The sequence below is a fragment of the Salmo salar genome, chromosome 02 (assembly GCF_965601325.2).
Source record: "Salmo salar chromosome 02, fSalSal1, whole genome shotgun sequence".
NCBI lineage: Eukaryota > Metazoa > Chordata > Actinopteri > Salmoniformes > Salmonidae > Salmo > Salmo salar.
Window position 1 is genome coordinate 17,615,833 of NC_138292.1, and position 22,806 is coordinate 17,638,638.

Consider the following 22,806-nt stretch of genomic DNA (forward strand, 5'->3'; position numbering starts at 1 on the left):
AGCGGTTAGAGCGTTGTGCCAGTAACTGAAAGGTTGCTAGTTATAACTGAACCGACAAGATAAAAAATCTGTTAATGTGCCCTTGAGCAAGGCACTTAACCCTAATTGCACCAGGGTCACTGTTGATAATGGCAGACCCTGGCCATGACTCCACTCTCCGAGGGTGTCTCAATATAGACGTGTACTTGTGTGAAATAGGACAAATATAAGCACTCACACACACACACATACACCCCCCCACCTACACAATTGAGCCCCCAGTGGACGTGTCATAAAACCTAGCAGACAAACATGGAAATGGTTGGCTCTCGTGTAAATCTCTCTCAGACAAGGAGACTTTTATCTATAAATTCAGCTCTATTTACTCTTGGATTCCAAAATGCTAATTAGCATCAAGTAGACATCATGCAAGACTACAAATCCCTGCACGCTCTTGCACATAGACTACAAATCCCAGAAAGCTCTTGCACTTCATCTCTAGCTGACACGTTTGCTGTCAGCCAGCTATATGAATAAGTTGGCATGGTGTTAGACTGCACTGCTGTATTAAAGCAATTGAGAACTAACTTGTTGACATGTTCTGTTGCAGATTCAAAGCCAGATTAACTCATTGCAGAATGTCTCCATAATCATGAATGAATAAGCATATTTTTTTGACAAGACCGCACCAGTCACCCATCAATCACGTCAAACACCTGTGAGAGCGAAATTACAAGATGATGTTATAATACTGTTATTGCATCAAATGGTTGTTTTCTAGGGAGTTTTTCCTAGCCACTGTGCTTCTACATCTGCATTGCTTGCTGTTTGGGGTTTTAGGCTGGGTTTCTGTACAGCACTTTGAGATATCAGCTGATGTAAGAAGGGCTATATAAATAAATTTGATTTGATTTGTTTTGTGGAATAGAATAAGGGTCTTATATTATAACACTGTCATCTGGGCATGGTCTTCTGAGTTGGGCCTCTGGGGGCTCAATGCTGACCGTGGATTTACCATGCCTTTGGTGATAAAACCTAAAGACCGCATTCCATAGCATAAGTTTTTGTTTGTGTACTGGGAGGTACCAGGCTGGAGATGGCTCCGGCATGGATAATGATGAGAGGAACTTTGTTTTTGGGGGCCAGACCCTGGTTTCCACACAATGAGAACAGTCTTTACAGTAGATACTGTCTGCTGTGAATTGTCAATTTAGTTTATACAAATCCTAACCTTGTGACCCATTCCACACATCTGTTGTTTGTCATGTAGACTAAGCGGGTGTATCTTTGCAATAAATGATCTTTGTTTCCTTTGTGTCGGGGCTCTCAAGGAATCATATAAGGGTGGTTCGTCGATCAGCCATTACTATTGCAGGGTACTCACATCATTAATTTGTGTGTGTGGTGTGACCTGCTTTCCTTATTAATAAGTGAATTTTGATTAGTTTATATATAAATCTGGCTTGTGTGATGAGTTTGTCTCTCCTCATTTGATAATAAAGAAATAACATCCACACACCTTAACTCCAACAATTAAATTGTTTTAATGAAATCTAAATAGTGAACAATGTATGAATATGCCTTTTATACATAACATATACACATCTGAATGTAAGTAAAGATGAAATGATTTCTTCATCAACACCACAAACCTGGGACATTGAAGAGCACCATATGAACTAGTATTACTATCAGAGAGCACACAGATTCTTCTGATTTTCCATTGTAGGAATTAGACCAGCACAAATAACGCCATGTAAAACAGTATATTGTCATTTTTGGTTGGTGAGTTACAAATGTAGAAACAACTGAATGTGTAAGGTAGCTTTTATATAAAATACTACTCCAGCAGAATGAGAATCACACTTAACAGACTCAAAACAAGGAAGCCATACCTAAACACAGCTATATCAACACCCTTCTGGTAAATGTAACAGGTCCATGAAGCCATGCCTAAACACAGCTATATCAACACCCTTCTGGTAAATGTAACAGGTCCATGAAGCCATGCCTAAACACAGCTATATCAACACCCTTCTGGTAAATGTAACAGGTCCATGAAGCCATGCCTAAACACAGCTATATCAACACCCTTCTGGTAAATGTAACAGGTCCATGAAGCCATGCCTAAACACAGCTATATCAACACTCTTCTGGTAAATGTAACAGGTCCATGAAGCCATGCCTAAACACAGCTATATCAACACCCTTCTGGTAAATGTAACAGGTCCATGAAGCCATGCCTAAACACAGCTATATCAACACCCTTCTGGTAAATGTAACAGGTCCATGAAGCCATGCCTAAACACAGCTATATCAACACCCTTCTGGTAAATGTAACAGGTCCATGAAGCCATGCCTAAACACAGCTATATCAACACCCTTCTGGTAAATGTAACAGGTCCATGAAGCCATGCCTAAACACAGCTATATCAACACCCTTCTGGTAAATGTAACAGGTCCATGAAGCCATGCCTAAACACAGCTATATCAACACCCTTCTGGTAAATGTAACAGGTCCATGAAGCCATGCCTAAACACAGCTATATCAACACCCTTCTGGTAAATGTAACAGGTCCATGAAGCCATGCCTAAACACAGCTATATCAACACCCTTCTGGTAAATGTAACAGGTCCATGAAGCCATGCCTAAACACAGCTATATCAACACCCTTCTGGTAAATGTAACAGGTCCATGAAGCCATACCTAAACACAGCTATATCAACACTCTTCTGGTAAATGTAACAGGTCCATGAAGCCATGACTAAACACAGCTATATCAACACCCTTCTGGTAAATGTAACAGGTCCATGAAGCCATGCCTAAACACAGCTATATCAACACCCTTCTGGTAAATGTAACAGGTCCATGAAGCCATGCCTAAACACAGCTATATCAACACCCTTCTGGTAAATGTAACAGGTCCATGAAGCCATGCCTAAACACAGCTATATCAACACCCTTCTGGTAAATGTAACAGGTCCATGAAGCCATGCCTAAACACAGCTATATCAACACCCTTCTGGTAAATGTAACAGGTCCATGAAGCCATGCCTAAACACAGCTATATCAACACCCTTCTGGTAAATGTAACAGGTCCATGAAGCCATGCCTAAACACAGCTATATCAACACCCTTCTGGTAAATGTAACAGGTCCATGAAGCCATGCCTAAACACAGCTATATCAACACCCTTCTGGTAAATGTAACAGGTCCATGAAGCCATGCCTAAACACAGCTATATCAACACCCTTCTGGTAAATGTAACAGGTCCATGAAGCCATGCCTAAACACAGCTATATCAACACCCTTCTGGTAAATGTAACAGGTCCATGAAGCCATGCCTAAACACAGCTATATCAACACCCTTCTGGTAAATGTAACAGGTCCATGAAGCCATGCCTAAACACAGCTATATCAACACCCTTCTGGTAAATGTAACAGGTCCATGAAGCCATGCCTAAACACAGCTATATCAACACCCTTCTGGTAAATGTAACAGGTCCATGAAGCCATGCCTAAACACAGCTATATCAACACCCTTCTGGTAAATGTAACAGGTCCATGTTGCTGCTATCAATTGTGGGCAGCATCTTTACCACTGCATTCAGTCTGAACCCCAGGATGAGCAGGAGGACAGAATTTACACAGGTGAAAGGAAGGTAGCAAAAACAGTACATCACAACACAAATTCAGGAGAAGAACAAGTGAAGGAAGCAGCATAGGGAAATTGGGTGAACGTAGGGTGGGTTTACAGCGATAAGATGGAGAGTTCCAAAGGGTCTGAAGTTGAGGGACCATGGGGCATGAAAGGCATAGTGTGGAATAAGGGGTAGCTAGAGGGATGGTTGGCCATGGAATAAACATAACATGTGGTGTTGGTGTGCTTCTACACAACGTTTAGGTTGTTGTTACCCATGTCCAGTCATACTCGGGGACTCGGAGTGTGTCCCTCGACGTCATTCCGTCTCAGTTGCAGCATTCAAATCGTGGTCATTGTGTGACATTAAAGACGATGAGTGATCACAGCATTTCCACAAATTGAGCCATAAACAATAGCATTGAGGACAGCATTTTGATGACAACATGGTGGTTTACACTATGTCTACTGTGTGTGAATGATGGAAGAATCTTACCCCAGCTGTAGGTCCATTTGAGTGTGTGTGGCCACGTAGGCCTTCACATCAACCAGTACTGGGACCATTTGAGACTTGTAATGCTTGCTTTCGAAGTGCTGCTTACATTTCTTCGGGTCTGCATATATACTGAACAAAAGTATAAACGCAACATGTAAAGTGTTGGTCCCATGTTTCATGAGCTGAAATAAAAGATCCCAGAAATGTTCCATACTCATAAAAAGCTTATTTCTCTAAAAAAGTTTGTTTACATCCCTGTTAGTGAGAATGTATCCTTTGCCAAGATAATCAAGTCACCTGACAGTTGTGGCATATCAAGAAGCTGATCAAACAGCATGATCATTACACAGGCACGTCTTGTGCTGGGGATGATAAGGCCACTCTAAAATGTACACTTTTGTCACACAAGACAATGCCACAGATGTCTCAAGTTTTGAGGGAGTGTGCAAATCAAATCAAACTTTATTTGCCACATGCGTCAAATACAACAAGTGTAGACTTCACCGTGAAATGCTTACTTACACGCCCTTAACCAACAGTGCAGTTCAAGAAGAAGAAAATATTTACCAAGTAGGCTAAAATAAAAAGTACACAAGAAGAATAACAATAAAGAGGCTATATACAGGGGGCACCGGTACCGAGTCAGAGTGCAGGGGTACAGGCTAGTTGAGGTAATCTGTACATGTAGGTGGGGGCAAAGTGACTATGCAAAGGTAACAAACAAACAGCGAGTAGCAGCAGTGTACAAGGGGGGGGGGGGGGGGGGGGGGGGTTCAATGTAAATTGTCCGGTGGCAATTTTTATGAATTGTTCAGCAGTCTTATGGCTTGGGGGTAGAAGCTGTTGAGGAGCCTTTTGGTCCTAGACTTCACGCTCCGGTACCACTTGCCGTGCGGTAGCAGAGAGAACAGTCTATAACTTGGGTGACTGGAGTCTCTGACAATTTTATGGGCTTTCCTCTGACACCGCCTATTATATAGGTCCTGGATGGCAGGAAGCTTGGCCCCAGTAATGTACTGGGCCGTTTGCACTACCCTCTGTAGCGCCTTACGGTCAGATGCCGAGCAGTTGCCATACCAGGCGGTGATGCAACTGGTCAGGATGCTCTCGATGGTGCAGCTGTAGAACCTTTTGAGGATCTGGGGGCCTATGCAAAATCTTTTCAGTCTCCTGAGGGGGGAAAAGGTTTTGTCGTGCCCTCTTCACGATTGTCTTGGTATGTTTGGACCATGATAGTTCGTTGGTGATGTGGACACCAAGGAACTTGAAACGCTCAACCCGATTGGCATGCTGACTGCAGGAATGTCCACCAGAGCTGTTGCCAGATAATTAAATGTTAATTTCTCTACCATAAGCCGCCTCCAAAGTCATTTTTGAGAATTTAGCAGTACATCCAACCTGCCTCACATCTCATGTGACCACGCCAGCCCAGGACCTCCACATCCAGCTTCTTCACCTGCGGAATCATCTGAGACCAACCACCCAGACAGCTGATGAAACTGTGGGTTTGCACAACCAAAGACTTTCTGCACAAACTGTCAGAAACCATCTCAGGGAAGCTGATCAGCGCGCTTGCCGTCCTCACCAGGGTCTTGACTTGACTGCAGTTTGGAGTTGTAACTGACTTCAGCAGGCAAATGCTCACCTTCGATGGCCACTGGCACGCTGGAGAAGTATGCCCTTCACAGATTAATCACAGTTTCAACTGTACCGGGCAGATGGCAGACAGCGAGTATGGCGTTGTGTGGGCGAGCGGTATGCTGATGTCAACGTTGTGAACAGAGTGTCCCATGGTGGCGGTAGGGTTATGGTATGGGCAGGCATAAGCTATGGACCACGAACACAATTGCATTTTATCGATGGCAATTTGAATGAACAGAGATACTGTGACAAGATCATTGTTGTGCCATTCATCAGCCGCCATCACCTCATGTTTCAGCATGATGATGCACGGTCCCATGTCGCAAGGATCTGTACACAATTCCTGGAAGCTGAAAATGTCCCAGTTCTTCCATGGCCTGCATACTCCCCAGACATGTCAGCCATTGAGCATGTTTGGGATGCTCTGGATTGACGTGTATGACAGCGTGCTCCAGTTCCTGCCAATATATAGCAACTTCGCACAGCCATTGAAGAGGAGTGAGACAACAGGCCACAATAAACAGCCTGATAAACTCTATGTGAACGAGATGTGTCGTGCTGCATGAGACAAATGGTGGTCACACCAGATACTGACTGGTTTTCTGATCCACACTCCTACCTTTTTTAAAAGTTGTCTGTGACTAACATACAGTATGCATATCTGTATTCCTAGTCATGTGAAATCCATCGATTAGGGCCAAATGTATTTATTTTAATTGACTGATTTCCTTACATTAACTGTAATTTAGTTAAATCTTTGAAATTGTTGCATGTTGCGTTTTATATTTTTGTTCAGTGAATAAAGATCAACTACAAAATGAAAAAAGTTAACAACCTGTAGCTTAGCTTGAATTCAAAGTTGTCACTAATGATAAACTAAGCAATACAATGCAGCAAACTACTACAAACTGTTCCACACAGGCCAGTACAACAGCCTACACATTGAGAGGAACCTAAAGGCACATACAGTAGCATCCAATACTACTCACCTGACAGACAGGGCAGGTGTGGACCAGTGCTGCCTTGGCTGAGGTCTTCTGGTTCGCCGCTGCTCCCTTCTTAGCAGCCGCCTCAGTGGCCTCAGTCAACAAGTTCAACTTGAGTGGAGCATGAATTATATATCAATACCCCCCACCCCGCCTACTAGCTATACTAATGATCTGCTGTCCAGAGGATAACAGTAAACATATCAATGTTTTCCCGCTGTAAAGACTCGAGAGGATGCTAATCAGTCCATCTCCAAAACCTTTCAAAAAGCCAGACTAAAATATCCCATCTAGCTAGGGTAGCTACAAGTCAAGTACTACTTGAAGTAGGAAACCCACCCCTCACCCACAGACACAAACAAACATTATCAAGAACGCCTAGCCCTAGCATCTCACGATCTAAGTTAGCTAGCTAGTTCACTAGCAAGCTAGACTGTTGGTTAATAAAAGCCAAAGAAATCTAAACTCATGCATTTAAATGGCTAGACAAATAGACTGCTAATCTATCCAGGCTAATGTTGCTAACTAGCTAACCATGAGCTAACAAGCTAGATAACAGGCATTTACAATTTAAAACTTTCCCAAGACAGTTCACAGAATTGTAAATTTAAACAACTTTAGCCAATGTATTAATTACTAACATTAGATAGTTCATCTAGAGATTCTTACCTACCTCAATTCGTCAGTCTCGTCGAGGTCATAATGGCCCTGGTGACATGAAGCTTGAGACAGGCATTTGTAATTCTGTATGATAACCAAATTAGCAGCTAATTAGCATTTCATTATTTTGGGGTGGGGGGGGTTGTAAGTACAGGCGAATATATTGATAAAAGTAATCTTTTCAGAGAGAGATTTACAAGGTTATCAAAACGCCAGGGTACGCCTACACAAAATACAGTTCTTACTTGGGAAGGGTTTCTAAAATCCATAATGGATAAAATGAATGGTTGGCAAATTGTTCAAACCATTTCCACTGCTAGGTTTTATGGGTATTATGACTCATACTGTGGGGCTCAATACACACACACAACACACACACACACACACACACACACACACACACACACACACACACACACACACACACACACACACACACACACACACACACACACACACACACAGAACCATTGCCAAGAAATGCGTTCACACTTTGCTGAGCAATCTGTCTGAGACTAAGGAAAACTACGAGTATAGAAAGTTGGGGGCCACAGTGGACCCCAACCTCTATATCTGCATGCCAACTAGGTGGCTGCTGTAAGTATCTGGCTGCAATAGCAGCCACCACCACCCACTCCCCTCCACCACCCACTCCCCTACACCACCTCATTAGAACATCATGAGTAGGAGAAGTCTGCAGGAGCCCCCATCGAAATACACACACACACACACACACACACACACACACACACACACACACACACACACACACACACACACACACACACACACACACACACACACACACACACACACACACACACACTAGTCTATGTCTATAGGCAGCAGCCTCTAATGTGCTAGTGATGGCTGTTTAACAGTCTGATGGCCTTGAGATAGAAGCTGTTTTTCAGTCTCTCGGTCCCAGCTTTGATGCACCTGTACTGACCTTGCCTGCTGGATGGTAGCGGGGTGAACAGGCAGTGGCTCGGGTGGTTGTTCTTGATGATCTTTTTGGCCTTCCAAATGTGTGTATAAAACACCCCCTCCGCTGTGTGTTAACTACTCATTATACAGTTAATGTGTTAACTACCCTGTTTGTATACAGTTAATGTGTGTGTGTCTAATCGTTATACTGGTAATGATAGATGGTTAGTTAGCCCAGGGCTGAGGGGGAGTCCCCTGTCCTGTCACTCTCTATTGATTGGTTGGAAATCTAAAGGCAGCTGTAACTCGGCCAATCAGTGATGTGTTTATTGCTCCTCTCTGGGCCAATCCATGTTGAGCAGACATCAACACTAAATTACAGCGAGGTTAATGAGCCGAAACAACACAAAACACCAGCCAACGGCAACCACTTACCCTACACGCACGCACACACACACACACACACACACACACACACACACACACACACACACACACACACACACACACACACACACACACACACACACACACACACACACACACACACACACATACATACAGACATCACCCCCTCCGCTGTGTGTTAACTACTCATTTATCACAATACAGAGGCAGACGTTCACACACACATCCTCTGACCTATTAATCACCACCCAAGACTGAATCTAATATTACATCCTAGGCCTCAGGATTACACACAGACACACTCATACATATTACAAATGCATACAAGCAAGGAGAGCACACAGCAACACACATATGCATACATGAACGTGCAGACATGCATACATTATTCTACCCAGACACACGTAAAGGAATCATGCATATATAAATGCACTACTTACTATCTCTAGAACACTCTCTCACTCACACACACACACACACACACACACACACACACACACACACACACACACACACACACACACACACACACACACACACACACACACACACACACACACACACACACACACACACACACTAATAACAATGATGGAGAGAGATAGTGTTGGTCACCCTCTGTTCTATATTTATCTCCCATATCTTACACCCCAATATACACACACACACACACACACACACACACACACACACACACACACACACACCGTCTTTCCAAGGACATTTCAACACCTTTCAGAAAAATCTCCCTTACCTGGTAGTAGTTTGATGATGGCTCTAGTTGTTGTCTCAGTGTGTAGGCCAGCGTTTCCCAAACCTGGGGTTGCCTAATTTGAAAATGAGGTCGTGAGAGAAACTCTGAAATCAAATAAATAAAATTGTGCTTGGTTCATAGAACCGAGGTTATATCAGTAACCTCCGTTAGCTGCTAGATACGGTTGTAATTAACAGAGCGGTTTCTGTTTTCTTCTTACAAACGTGTCTCTATCTTTTGAACTGTTTAAGACAGAAAATGTTAGGACCCCATCACTGAAAGATAATACCCACAGGGACACATGTATTCTGTTCCCCTCTACAATGCCCACAAGCTGCACAGGACTCATTAGAACAGAGTGGACAAGACCAGGTACTAAATCAGACTGGGGGATAAAGAACATCATCAACAGAATATCATACACAATTATGACCTTATGATCTTCTGAACTTCCCAATGCCTTTCTGATGCATTTCTGTCACTTCAAACCAAACTGTCTTCAGATGGAAATACAGTCAACAGCACTGCCAGACTGCTTTGTAATAGACTGTCATAGCCCCAATTTAAAGAGTAAACATTATTTCCCCGTGCTCCTTGCCTAGCATTTGGTTTGGTACAGCGGGGGTTAATATAAGCCTCACTGTGTGCTTATCTAACGTTGTTAGCCTAGCTGTCCTCCATAACAAACGTTAACGTTATATTCTTGACTTGACAATCAACATTTGCCTATTCATACATTATTTATCAAATCCTTACTTATTGAAGTTCTTGTCTCTCGTCATCATTGAACCTCTGCTTGCCAGCTAGCTAGCCAGCTAGCTACATGCCAATGATTTGTTTTAGCATAGCAATGTGCAATGAATATATTACTGAACATTATTTACAACTGGTTAGTGTATTCACTTGCATTTCAGAGTCAGCCCTCACCAGCAGTGATTCCCCTATCATTACTTAAGCCGGCTGCCTGCCACCCTTAGCCCATAGCCTTCCAGTAACATTTGGCCGGTTCAATTGAACTATTAGGTGTTGGCAGCTGTTATATCACTCAGGGAAACTAGAGAGGAAATGCTTAATCAGTACTTCCCCCTCAGACTCCCTACATCCTTTATCTTTGGGCTTATCTGCTCTCAGCTGACTGGGCTCCTTCAGATCACTTTCTGCTGACTTGTCTGATCTGTACATCATCCGTATCGGCTGCCTGCTGCATATCACACTGTCCTGCTATGACTGTTTCTGTTACTGTTACTGCTACTGTTACTGTTACTGCTACTGTCACTACTGTCACTGTTATTGCTACTGTTACTGCTACTGTCAATGTTATTGTTGTTGTTACTGTCACTGTCACTGTTACTGCTACCGTTACGGCTACTGTTATTGTTACTGCTACTGCTACTGTTACAGCTACTGTTACTGCTACTGTTACTGCTACTGCCACTGTTACTGCTACTCTTACTGTTACTGCTACTCTTACTGTTACGGCTACTGTTACTGCTGTTACTGCTACTGTTACTGCTACTGTTACTGTTGCTGCTACTGTTACTGTTGCTGTTACTGTTGCTGCTACTGTTACTGTTGCTGCTACTGCTACTGTTGCTGCTACTGCTACTGTTGCTGCTACTGCTACTGCTACTGTTACTGCTACTGCTACTGTTACTGCTACTGTTACTGCTACTGCTACTTTTACTGCTACTCTTACTGTTACTGCTACTGTTACTGTTACGGCTACTGTTACTGCTACTGTTACTGCTACGGCTACTGTTACGGCTACTGTTACTGCTACTGTTACTGTTACGGCTACTATTACTGCTACTGTTACTGCTACGGCTACTGTTACGGCTACTGTTACTGCTACTGTTACTTCTACTGTTACTGTTGCTGCTATGGCTACTGTTAAAGCTACGGCTACGGCTACTGCTACTGTCATTGTTACTGCTTCTGTTACTGCTACTGCTACTGTTACTGTTACTACGACTCTTACTGTTACTGCTATTCTTACTGTTACTGCTACTGTTACTGCTATGGCTAATTCTACAGCTACTGTTACGGCTACTGTTACTGCTACTGTTACTGTTGCTGCTACTGTTACTGTACCTGTCACTGGTATTGCTACTGTCACTGCTACTGTTACTGTTACTGTTATTGCTATTGCTACTGTTACTGCTACTGCTACTCTTACTGCTACTCTTACTGTTACTGCTACTGTGACGGATACTGTTACTGCTACTGCTACTCTTACTGCTACTCTTACTGTTACTGCTACTGTTATGGCTACTGTTACTGCTACTGCTACTGTTAATGCTACTGTTACTGCTACTCTTACTGATACTGCTACTGTTACTGCTACTGTTACTGTTGCTGCTATGGCTACTGCTACGGCTACTGCTACTGTCACTGTTACTGCTACTGTCACTGCTACTGTTACTGTTACTGTTATTGCTACTGTTACTGCTACTGCTACTCTTACTGCTACTCTTACTGTTACTGCTACTGTGACGGATACTGTTACTGCTACTGCTACTCTTACTGCTACTCTTACTGTTACTGCTACTGTTATGGCTACTGTTACTGCTACTGCTACTGTTAATGCTACTGTTACTGCTACTCTTACTGATACTGCTACTGTTACTGCTACTGTTACTGTTGCTGCTATGGCTACTGCTACGGCTACTGCTACTGTCACTGTTACTGCTACTGTTACTGCTACTGCTACTGCTACTGCTAGTGCAACTGTTACTGCTACTGTTACTGCTTCTCTTACTGTTACTGCTACTGTTACTGCTACTGTTACTGTTACTGTTTCAGCTACTGTTACTGCTACTGTTACTGCTATGGCTAATGCTACGGCTACTGTTACTGCTACTGTTACGGCTACTGTTACTGCTACTGTTACTGCTACGGCTAATGCTACGGCTAATGCTACGGCTACTGTTACTGCTACTGTTACTGTTGCTGCTATGGCTACTGTTACGGCTACTACTACGGCTACAACTACGGCTACTGCTACTGCTACTGCTAGTGTTACTCTTACTGTTACTGCTACTGTTTCTGCTGCTGCTACTCTTCCTGCTACTGTTATTGCTACTGCTACTGCTACTGTTACTGCTATCGCTACTGTTACTGCTACTGTTACTGCTATTGCTGCTGTGACTGCTATTGCTACTGTTACTGCTATTGCTACTGTTACTGCTACTGTTGCTGCTATGGCTACTGTTACGGCTACTGCTACGGCTACAGCTACGGCTCCTGTTACTGCTACTGTTACTGCTGCTGCTACTCTTACTGCTACTGTTACTGCTATTGCTACTGTTACTGCTACTGTTACTGCTATTGCTACTGTTACTGCTATTGCTACTGTTACTGCTACTGTTACTGTTACGGCTACTGTTATACTTACAGTTACTGTTCCTGCTACTGTTACTGTTACTGCTACTGTTACTGCTTCTGTTACTGCTACTGCTACTGTTACTGCTACTGTTACTGTTACTGCTACTCTTACCACTACTGTTACTGCTACTGTTGCAGCTACTGCTACTTTTACTGCTACTGTTACTGCTACTGCTACTGTTACGGCTATTGCTGCGGCTACTGTTATTGCTACTGTTACTGCTACTGCTACTGTTACTGCTACTGTTACTGTTACTGTGACTGTTGCTGCTATGGCTACGGCTACTGCTACTGTTACGACTACTGTCACTGTTACTGCTACTGTTACTGCTTCTGTTACTGCTACTGCTACTGTTACTGCTACTGTTACTGCTACTGTTACCACTACTGTTACTACTACTGTTATGGCTACTGTTACTGCTACTCTTACTGTTACGGCTACTGTTACTGCTACTGCTACTGTTACTTCTACTGTTACTGTTACTGCTACTGTTACTACTACTGCTGCTGTTACTGCTACTGCTACTGTTACGGCTACTGTTACTGTTACTGCTACTGTTGCTGCTACTGTTACTGCTACTGTTACTGCTACTGTTTCTGTTACTGCTACTGCTACTGTTACTGCTACTGTTACTGTTACGGCTACTGTTATACTTACAGTTACTGTTCCTGCTACTGTTACTGTTACTGCTACTGTTACTGCTTCTGTTACTGCTACTGCTACTGTTACTGCTACTGTTACTGTTACTGCTACTCTTACCACTACTGTTACTGCTACTGTTGCAGCTACTGCTACTTTTACTGCTACTGTTACTGCTACTGCTACTGTTACGGCTATTGCTGCGGCTACTGTTATTGCTACTGTTACTGCTACTGCTACTGTTACTGCTACTGTTACGGCTACTGCTACTGCTACTGTTATTGCTACTGCTACTGTTATTGCTACTGCTACTGTTACTGCTACTGTTACTGTGACTGTTGCTGCTATGGCTACGGCTACTGTTATTGCTACTGCTACTGTTACTGCTACTGTTACTGTTACTGTGACTGTTGCTGCTATGGCTACGGCTACTGCTAGTGTTACGACTACTGTCACTGTTACTGCTACTGCTACTGCTTCTGTTACTGCTACTGCTACTGTTACTGCTACTGTTACTGTTACTGCTACTGTTACCACTACTGTTACTGCTACTGTTATGGCTACTGTTACTGCGACTCTTACTGTTACGGCTACTGTTACTGCTACTGCTACTGTTACGACTACTGTCACTGTTACTGCTACTGTTACTGCTTCTGTTACTGCTACTGCTACTGTTACTGCTACTGTTACTGTTACTGCTACTGTTACCACTACTGTTACTGCTACTGTTATGGCTACTGTTACTGCTACTCTTACTGTTACGGCTACTGTTACTGCTACTGCTACTGCTACTTCTACTGTTACTGCTACTGTTACTACTACTGCTGCTGTTACTGCTACTGCTACTGTTACGGCTACTGTTACTGTTACTGCTACTGTTGCTGCTACTGTTACTGCTACTGTTACTGCTACTGTTTCTGTTACTGCTACTGCTACTGCTACTGTTACGGCTACTGCTACTGTTACTGCTACTGTTACTGGTACTGCTATTGCTACTGTTACTGCTACTGACCCTGTTACTGCTACTGTTACTGTTACGGCTACTGTTACTGCTACTGTTACTGTTACTGCTACTCTTGCGGCTACTGTTACTCCTAAAGCTACTGCTTATGTTACCGCTACTGGTACTGCTACTGCTACTGTTACTTTTACTGCTACTATTACTGCTATTGCTACTGTTACTGTTACTGCTACTGTTACTGTTACTGCTACTGCTACTCTTGCGGCTACTGTTACTCCTAAAGCTACTGCTTCTGTTACTGCTACTGGTACTGCTACTGTTACTGCTACTGTTACTTTTACTGCTACTGTTACTGCTATTGCTACTGTTACTGTTACTGCTACTGCTACTGTTACTTTTACTGCTACTGTTACTGCTTTTGCTACTGTTACTGTTACTGCTACTGCAAGGATGAACCAGACTTGTGGAGGTCTACAGCCCGCTTGGAGCTTGCAAAAAAAACTAAAGACTCTCAGACCATGAGAAACAAGATTATATGGTCTGATGAAACCAAGATTGAACTCTTTGGCCTGAATGCCAAGCGTCACGTCTGGAGGAAACCTGGCACCATCCCTACGGTGGAGCATGGTTGAGGCAGCATCATACTGTGGGGATGTTTTTCAGCAGCAGGAACTGAGAAACTAGTCAGGACCGAGGGAAAGATGAACGGAGCAAAGCACAGAGAGATCCTTGATGAAAACCTTCTCCAGAGCGCTCATGACTTCAGACTGGGATGAAGGTTCACCTTCCAACAGGACAACAATGTTAAGCACACAGCCAAGACAACGCAGAGCCCGGACTCGATCGAACATCTCTGGAGAGACCTGAAAATAACTGTGTAGCGAGTCCCCATCCAACCTGAGAGAGCTTGAGAAGATCTTCAGAGAAGAATGGTGTGCCAAGTTGTAGCGTTATACCCAGGAAGACTCAAGTTTTATTTTTTAAATGTAACCTTTATTTAACTAGTCAAGTAAGTTAAGAACTGCCCTGTTCAGGGGTAGAAGGACAGATTTCTACCTTGAAGTCAGAAGTTTACATAGACTTAGGTTGGAGACATTAAAACTCGTTTTTCAACCACTCCACAAATTTTGTCAGCTGGGGGATTCGATCCAGCTACCTTTCAGTTACTGGCCAAACGCTCTAACCACTAGGCTACCTGGGATAACCTTCTAGGAGATGGGAGAACCTTCCAGAAGGACAACCATCTCTGCAGCCCTCCACCAATCAGGCCTAGGCAGGTATCCTAGTGGTTAGAGCGTTGGGCCAGTAACTGAAAGGTTGTTGGATCGAATCCCCCAGCTGGCAAAATTTGTGGAGTGGTTGAGAAAGGAATTTTAATGACTCCAACCTAAGTGTATGTAAACTTCCGACTTCACCTGTAAATATACAATTGAAGTCAGAAGTTTACATACACTTGGGTTGGAGTCATCAAAACAAACTTTTCAACCACTCCACAAATCCCTTGTTAACAAACTATAGCTTTGGCAAGTCGGTTAGGACATCTACTTTGTGCATGACACGTCATTTTTCCAACAATTGTTTACAGATAGATTATTTCACTTATAATTCACTGTGTCACAATTCCAGTGGGTCAGACATTTACATACACTGTTGACTGTGCCTTGAAACAGCTTGGAAAATTCCAGAAAATTATGTCATGGCATTAGAAGCTTCTGATAGGCTAATTGACATCGTTTGAGTCAATTGGAGGCTTACCTGTGGATGTATTTCAAGGCCTACCTTCAAACTCAGTGCCTCTTTGCTTGGCATCATGGGAAAATCAAAAGAAATCAGCCAAGACTCAGAAAAACAATTGTAGACCTCCACAAGTCTGGTTCATCCTTGGGAGCAATTTCCAAATACTTGAAGGTAACGCGTTCATCTGTTCAAACAATAGTATGCAAGTATAAACACCATGGGACCACGCATCCGTCATACTGCTCAGGAAGGAGACGCGTTCTGTCTCCTAGAGATGACTTTGGTGCGAAAAGTGCAAATCAATCCCAGAACAACAGTGAAGGACCTTGTAAAGATGCTGGAGGAACAGGTACAAAATAATCTATATCCACAGTAAAACGAGTCCGATATCGACATAACCCGAATGGCCGCTTAGCAAGGAAGAAGCCACTGCTCCAAAACCGCCATAAAAAAGCCAGACTACGGTTTGCAACTGCACATGGGGACAAAGATCGTACTTTTTGGAGAAATGTCCTCTGGTCTGATGAAACAAAAATATAACTGTTTGGCCATAATGAAAAAAAAGGGGAGACTTGCAAGCCGAAGAACACCATCCCAAACGTGACGCACAGGGGTGGCAGCATCATGTTGTGGGGGTGCTTTGCTGCAGGAGGGACTGGTGCACTTCACAAAATAGATGGCATCATGAGGCAGGAAAATTATGTGGATATATTGAAGAAACATCTCAAGACATCAGTCAGGAAGTTAAAGCTTGGTCGCAAATGGGTCTTCCAAATGGACAATGACCCCAAGCATACTTCCAAAGTTGTGTCAAAATGGCTTAAGGACAACAAAGTAAAGGTTGTGGAGTGGCCATCACAAAGCCCTGACCTCCATCCTATAGAAAATGTGTGGGCAAACTGAAAAAGCGTGTGCGAGGAAGGAGGCCTACCAACATGATTCAGTTACACGAGCTCTGTCAGGAGGAATGGGCCAAAATTCACCCAACTTATTGTGGGAAGCTTGTGGAAGGCTACCCGAAACGTTTGACCCAAGTTCAACAATTTAAAGGCAATGCTACCAACTACTAATTGAGTGTATGTAAACTTCTGACCCACTGGGAATGTGATGAAAGAAATAAAAGCTGAAATAATCCATTCTCTCTACTATTATTCTGACATCACATTCTTAAAATAAAGTGGTGATCCTAACTGACCTAAGACAGGGAATTGTTACTAGGATTAATTTGCAAGAGGAAGCGACGCAGGTACAGAGGACAAAGAGCCGGATGCCTGGTCAAGACCCGGCGAAGGCGACTGGGAAAGCTGCCGTTACCGTCAATACTACTCGCCAATGTGCAATCATTGGACAATAAATTAGATGAGGTACAATCACGATTTTCAACATGTCCCTGATTGAGTCTGTAATACCAACATGTTTCAAGCAGACCACCATAGTCCCTGTGCCCAAGAACACAAAGGCAACCTGTCTAAATGACTACCGACCCGTAGCACTCACGTCCGTAGCCATGAAGTGCTTTGAAAGGTTGGTAATGGCTCACATCAACACCATTATCCCAGAAACCCTAGACCCACTCCAATTTGCATACCGCCCGAACAGATCCACAGATGATGCAATCTCTATTGCACTCCACACTGCCCTTTCCCACCTGGACAAAAGGAACACTTATGTGAGAATGCTATTCATTGACTACAGCTCAGCGTTCAACATCATAGTACCCTCAAAGCTCATCACTAAGCTAAGGATCCTGGGACTAAACACCTCCCTCTGCAACTGGATCCTGGTCTTCCTGACAGGCCGCCCCCAGGTGGTGAGGGTAGGTAGCAACACATCTGCCACGCTGATCCTCAACACTGGAGCCCCTCAGGGGTGCGTGCTCAGTCCCCTCCTGTACTCCCTGTTCACCCACGACTGCATGGCCAGGCACATCTCCAACACCATCATTAAGTTTGCAGATGACACAACAGTGGTAGGCCTGATCGCAGACAACGACGAGACAGCCTATAGGGAGGAGGTCAGAGACCTGGCCGTGTGGTGCCAGAATAACAACTTATCCCTCAACGTAGCCAAGACTAAGGAGATGATTGTGGACAACAGCAAAAGGAGGACCGAGCATGCCCCCATTCTCATAGACAGGGCTGTAGTGGAGCAGGTTGAGAGCTTCAAGTTTCTCGGTGTTCACATCAACAACAAACTAGAATGGTCCAAACACAACAAGACAGTCGTGAAGATGGCACGACAAAGCCTATTCCCCCTCAGGAAACCAAAAAGATTTGGCATGGGTCCTGAGATCCTCAAAAGGTTCTACAGCTGCAACATCGAGAGCATCCTGACTGGTTGCATTACTGCCTGGTACGGCAATTGCTCTGCCTCTGACCGCAAGGCACTACAGAGGGTAGTGCGTACGGCCCAGTACATCACTGGGGCTAAGCTGACTGCCATCTAGGACCTCTACACCAGGCGGTGTCAGATGAAGGCCCTAAAAATTGTCAAAGACCCCAGCCACCCCAGTCATAGACTGTTCTCTACTACCGCATGGCAAGCGGTATCGGAGTGCCAAGTTTAGGACAAAAAGGCTTCTCAACAGTTTTTACCCCCAAGCCATAAGACTCCTGAACAGGTAATCAAATGGCTACCCGGACTATTTGCAAAGTTAATGTGACACCATGAATATTTCAGACTGACTCCCACATTAGACCTCAGTAAGACTGAGGGGAGGGAGGTTGAGGTACGCCATGATGACCTTACCCTGAGACTAAATCAGGATGAGACTAGATGAGACTAGATAAGGATGATACTAGATAAGGATGAGACAAAATAAGGATGAGACTAGATGAGACTGGATAATGATGAGACTAGATAAGGATGAGACTAGATAAGGATGAGACTGGATAATGATGAGACTAGATAAGGATGAGTCTAGTTGATTGAACTGATTGCTTTTATTAAGGCAGAACAACCAGCCAAGAGGCACAATCCTTCTGCTCCTCTTGGTCTGAGAATAACATATCACATATCACATATCACAGCACATCAAGTCACATAATATCTAATTGTATCCCAACATTTCACAAACATATCATATTAAATCATATCAGGTCATATCGTCTTTCTGTATCAGAGTACAGAGATAGAGACATTAGCCCAAAACTCTATGAAAGAGTCCGACAGGCACACACTGCCAGGCCCTATATACACTACACTCTCACAGACACAGATCATTTAGACTGAGGAAGAGAAACGGCCTGCTAACCAGTAATAGGCCGTATCTCACTGTAACTAACATCATTTGCATTGGCCAATGTCACTACAGACTGATTTGAGACTTATTGGAACATTACTGGCGTATAATCAGGAGCTGTGATATGACTCAGGCCAAGCTTTCTTTGAGTTTAGCGAGAAATGGTAGTTTGTCACAGAATTACTGCTAGTTGACTGGCGTTGTGACAGTAGCTTTGGCACTTATAGGGCAGAATCCTAACTTGCATTTAGTTTGAATGTTAATGGAAATCTCATCTCTTCTTCCATACGCACCAAAAAATTATTTCTCTCAAATTTTGTGCACATATTTCTGTACATCCCTGTTAGTGAGCATTTCGGAGAATGTCCTGTGCGTCTTGCTTGTTGAAGAAAAAATCTTTGTTTAATCCGAGGTGAGTGATCGCTGTCCTGATATCCAGAAGCAATTTTTTGCATTATGATACGGTGGCCGAAACATTATGTACAAAATAAGTTACAAATAATGTGAAAAACGACGTAATAGCACAGTTGGTTAGGAGCCCGTATAACTGCTGCCATTTCTTCTGGCGCCATTTTAATATCTAGTATCTAGTCTCATCCTTATCTAGTCTCATCTAGTCTCATCCTTATCTAGTCTCATCTAGTCTCACCCTTATCTAGTCTCATCTAGTCTCATCCTTATCTAGTCTCACCCTTATCTAGTCTCATCTAGTCTCATCTAGTCTCATCCTTATCTAGTCTCATCCTTATCTAGTCTCACCCTTATCTAGTCTCATCCTTATCTAGTCTCATCTAGTCTCATCCTTATCTAGTATCATCCTTATCTAGTCTCATCCTTATCTAGTCTCATCCTTATCTAGTCTCATCTAGTCTCATCCTTATCTAGTCTCACCCTTATCTAGTCTCATCCTTATCTAGTCTCATCTAGTCTCATCCTTATCTAGTCTCATCCTTATCTAGTCTCATCTAGTCTCATCCTTATCTAGTCTCACCCTTATCTAGTCATATCTAGTCTCATCCTTATCTAGTCTCATCTAGTCTCATCCTTATCTAGTCTCATCTAGTCTCATCCTTATTTAGTCTCATCCTTATTTAGTCTCATCCTTATCTAGTCTCATCCTTATTTAGTCTCACCCTTATCTAGTCTCATCCTTATCTAGTCTCATACTTATCTAGTCTCATCCTTATCTCTCACCCTTATCTAGTATCATCCTTATCTAGTCTCATCTAGTCTCACCCTTATCTAGTCTCATCCTTATCTAGTCTCACCCTTATCTAGTCTCATCTAGTCTCATCCTTATCTAGTCTCACCCTTATCTAGTCTCATCTAGTCTCATCCTTATCTAGTCTCATCTAGTCTCATCCTTATCTAGTCATATCTAGTCTCACCCTTATCTAGTATCATCCTTATCTAGTCTCATCTAGTCTCACCCGTATCTAGTCTCATCCTTATCTAGTCTCACCCTTATCTAGTCTCATCCTTATCTAGTCTCATCCTTATCTAGTCTCATCTAGTCTCATCCTTATCTAGTCATATCTAGTCTCATCCTTATCTAGTCTCATCTAGTCTCATCCTTATCTAGTCTCATCCTTATCTAGTCTCATCTAGTCTCATCCTTATCTAGTCATATCTAGTCTCATCCTTATCTAGTCTCATCTAGTCTCATCCTTATCTAGTCTCATCCTTATCTAGAGAGAGAGAAGGAGAGGGAGAAAGGGGGAGAGAGAGAGGAGAAAGACAGAGATAATGGTGTTCATTTATTCAGATGCTCTCTGTGAGTATATAGTGAGGGATGTCATTAAAGCCTAGCAGCAGGTGCTGACAGGGAGTATTGAACTGTAGTGTACTGTGTGTATGTGTGTTTGTATCCTAGGTGTGTGTGTGTGCATAGTGACGAGTGTAGTCAAGGGCATTCAAGGAGTGTGTGTGTCTAGTGCATGTCTGAGATCAGGACCTGAGCCCACAGTGCTTTGTTCAGTAGCAATGTGTATTATTCATGTGGCACACACACACACACACACACACACACACACACACACACACACACACACACACACACACACACACACACACACACACACACACACACACACACACACACACACACACACACACACACACACAATCCTCAGCCTCAAGCTCTACCCCATCACCCCTAAAAAACTAACTCACAAAGATAAACACATACACACAAGCACGTCTTTACCCCCTTACACACACTCACATCAACACACACAGCAAACAGACAAATAGCTACACACAGGCTGGCAGCATTTGTATTGATGACAGTGATGGGAACGAAGGAAGAGGCAATAACAGGCTGTCAGAGAGAAAGAGTGATGGAGATAAAAACAGAGAGAGGGATGGGGGAGTTTACGGCTTATGATTAGAGTCTTTATTGATCTAGCCACTGAGGCCGTCATTCCTGCTCACTGAACACAGAACGCCACAGAGAGAGAGAGAGAGAGAGAGAGAGAGAGAGAGAGAGAGAGAGAGAGAGAGAGAGAGAGCAGGGGAAAGAGGGGGAGAGAGAGAACATGGGGGAGAGGGAGCAGGAGAAAGAGGGGGGAGAGAGAGAAAGTAGTGGAAAGAGAGGGGGAGAGGGAGAGAGAAAGAGAGAGGGGAAGGGGAGAGAGACAGGAAGGGGATAGAGAGGGAAAAAGAGAGAGGGGAAGGGGAGAGATAAAGGGAAGGGGAGAGAGGGAGAAAGAGAGAGGGGAAGGGGAGAGAGAGGGGAAGGGGAGAGAGAGGGAGAGAGAGGGAGAGATAAAGGGAAGGGGAGAGAGAGGGAGAAAGAGAGAGGGGAAGGGGAGAGAGAGGGGAAGGGGAGAGAGAGAGATAAAGGGAAGGGGAGAGAGAGGGGAAGGGGATAGAGAGAGAGTTGTTGTTGTGTGTCTCCTGCAGCAGTATTTATCCGCTCCTCTCTGTGTGGTATTGGGACAGCTCTGCCAAAACCAAGCCACTCCAGTGATATGACAACAGTCTGAGAGGGGGTGGAAGTGGGGTGATGACGGGGGAAAGAGAAAGAATCGGAGGAAAGGTGAGATAGAGGATGGGGAGGAGGAGAGAAATAGACAGTAGAGGAGAGAGGGATAGAGGGATAAAGGGATAGAGGGAGAGAGGGAGAGAGGGATAGAGGGAGAGACAGTTAGACTGGTTGACTCATTGATATGATGTCAGCTCCTGAGCCAGGGAGACTAGAGCTGTACTGACATGTTCCAGCAGGCAGAGAGGAATACTGTCATGCCTCATAGACTCCCAGCTGTATACTGAACACAATGTTATCGAGCAGACTAACATACAGCTTCATCACAAGGCCTCCCCATTAAACAGTTTCAGCTATATCCTTTG

The 22,806-nt window shown here is 43.7% G+C and overlaps 1 protein-coding gene across 1 annotated transcript in view; it reads left to right on the forward strand.

Moving 5' to 3' along the window:
• chrnb2 (cholinergic receptor, nicotinic, beta 2) overlaps nucleotides 1-22,806 on the forward strand; it is a 40,340-nt gene that overhangs the window by 1,384 nt on the left and 16,150 nt on the right. The window lies entirely within an intron of this gene.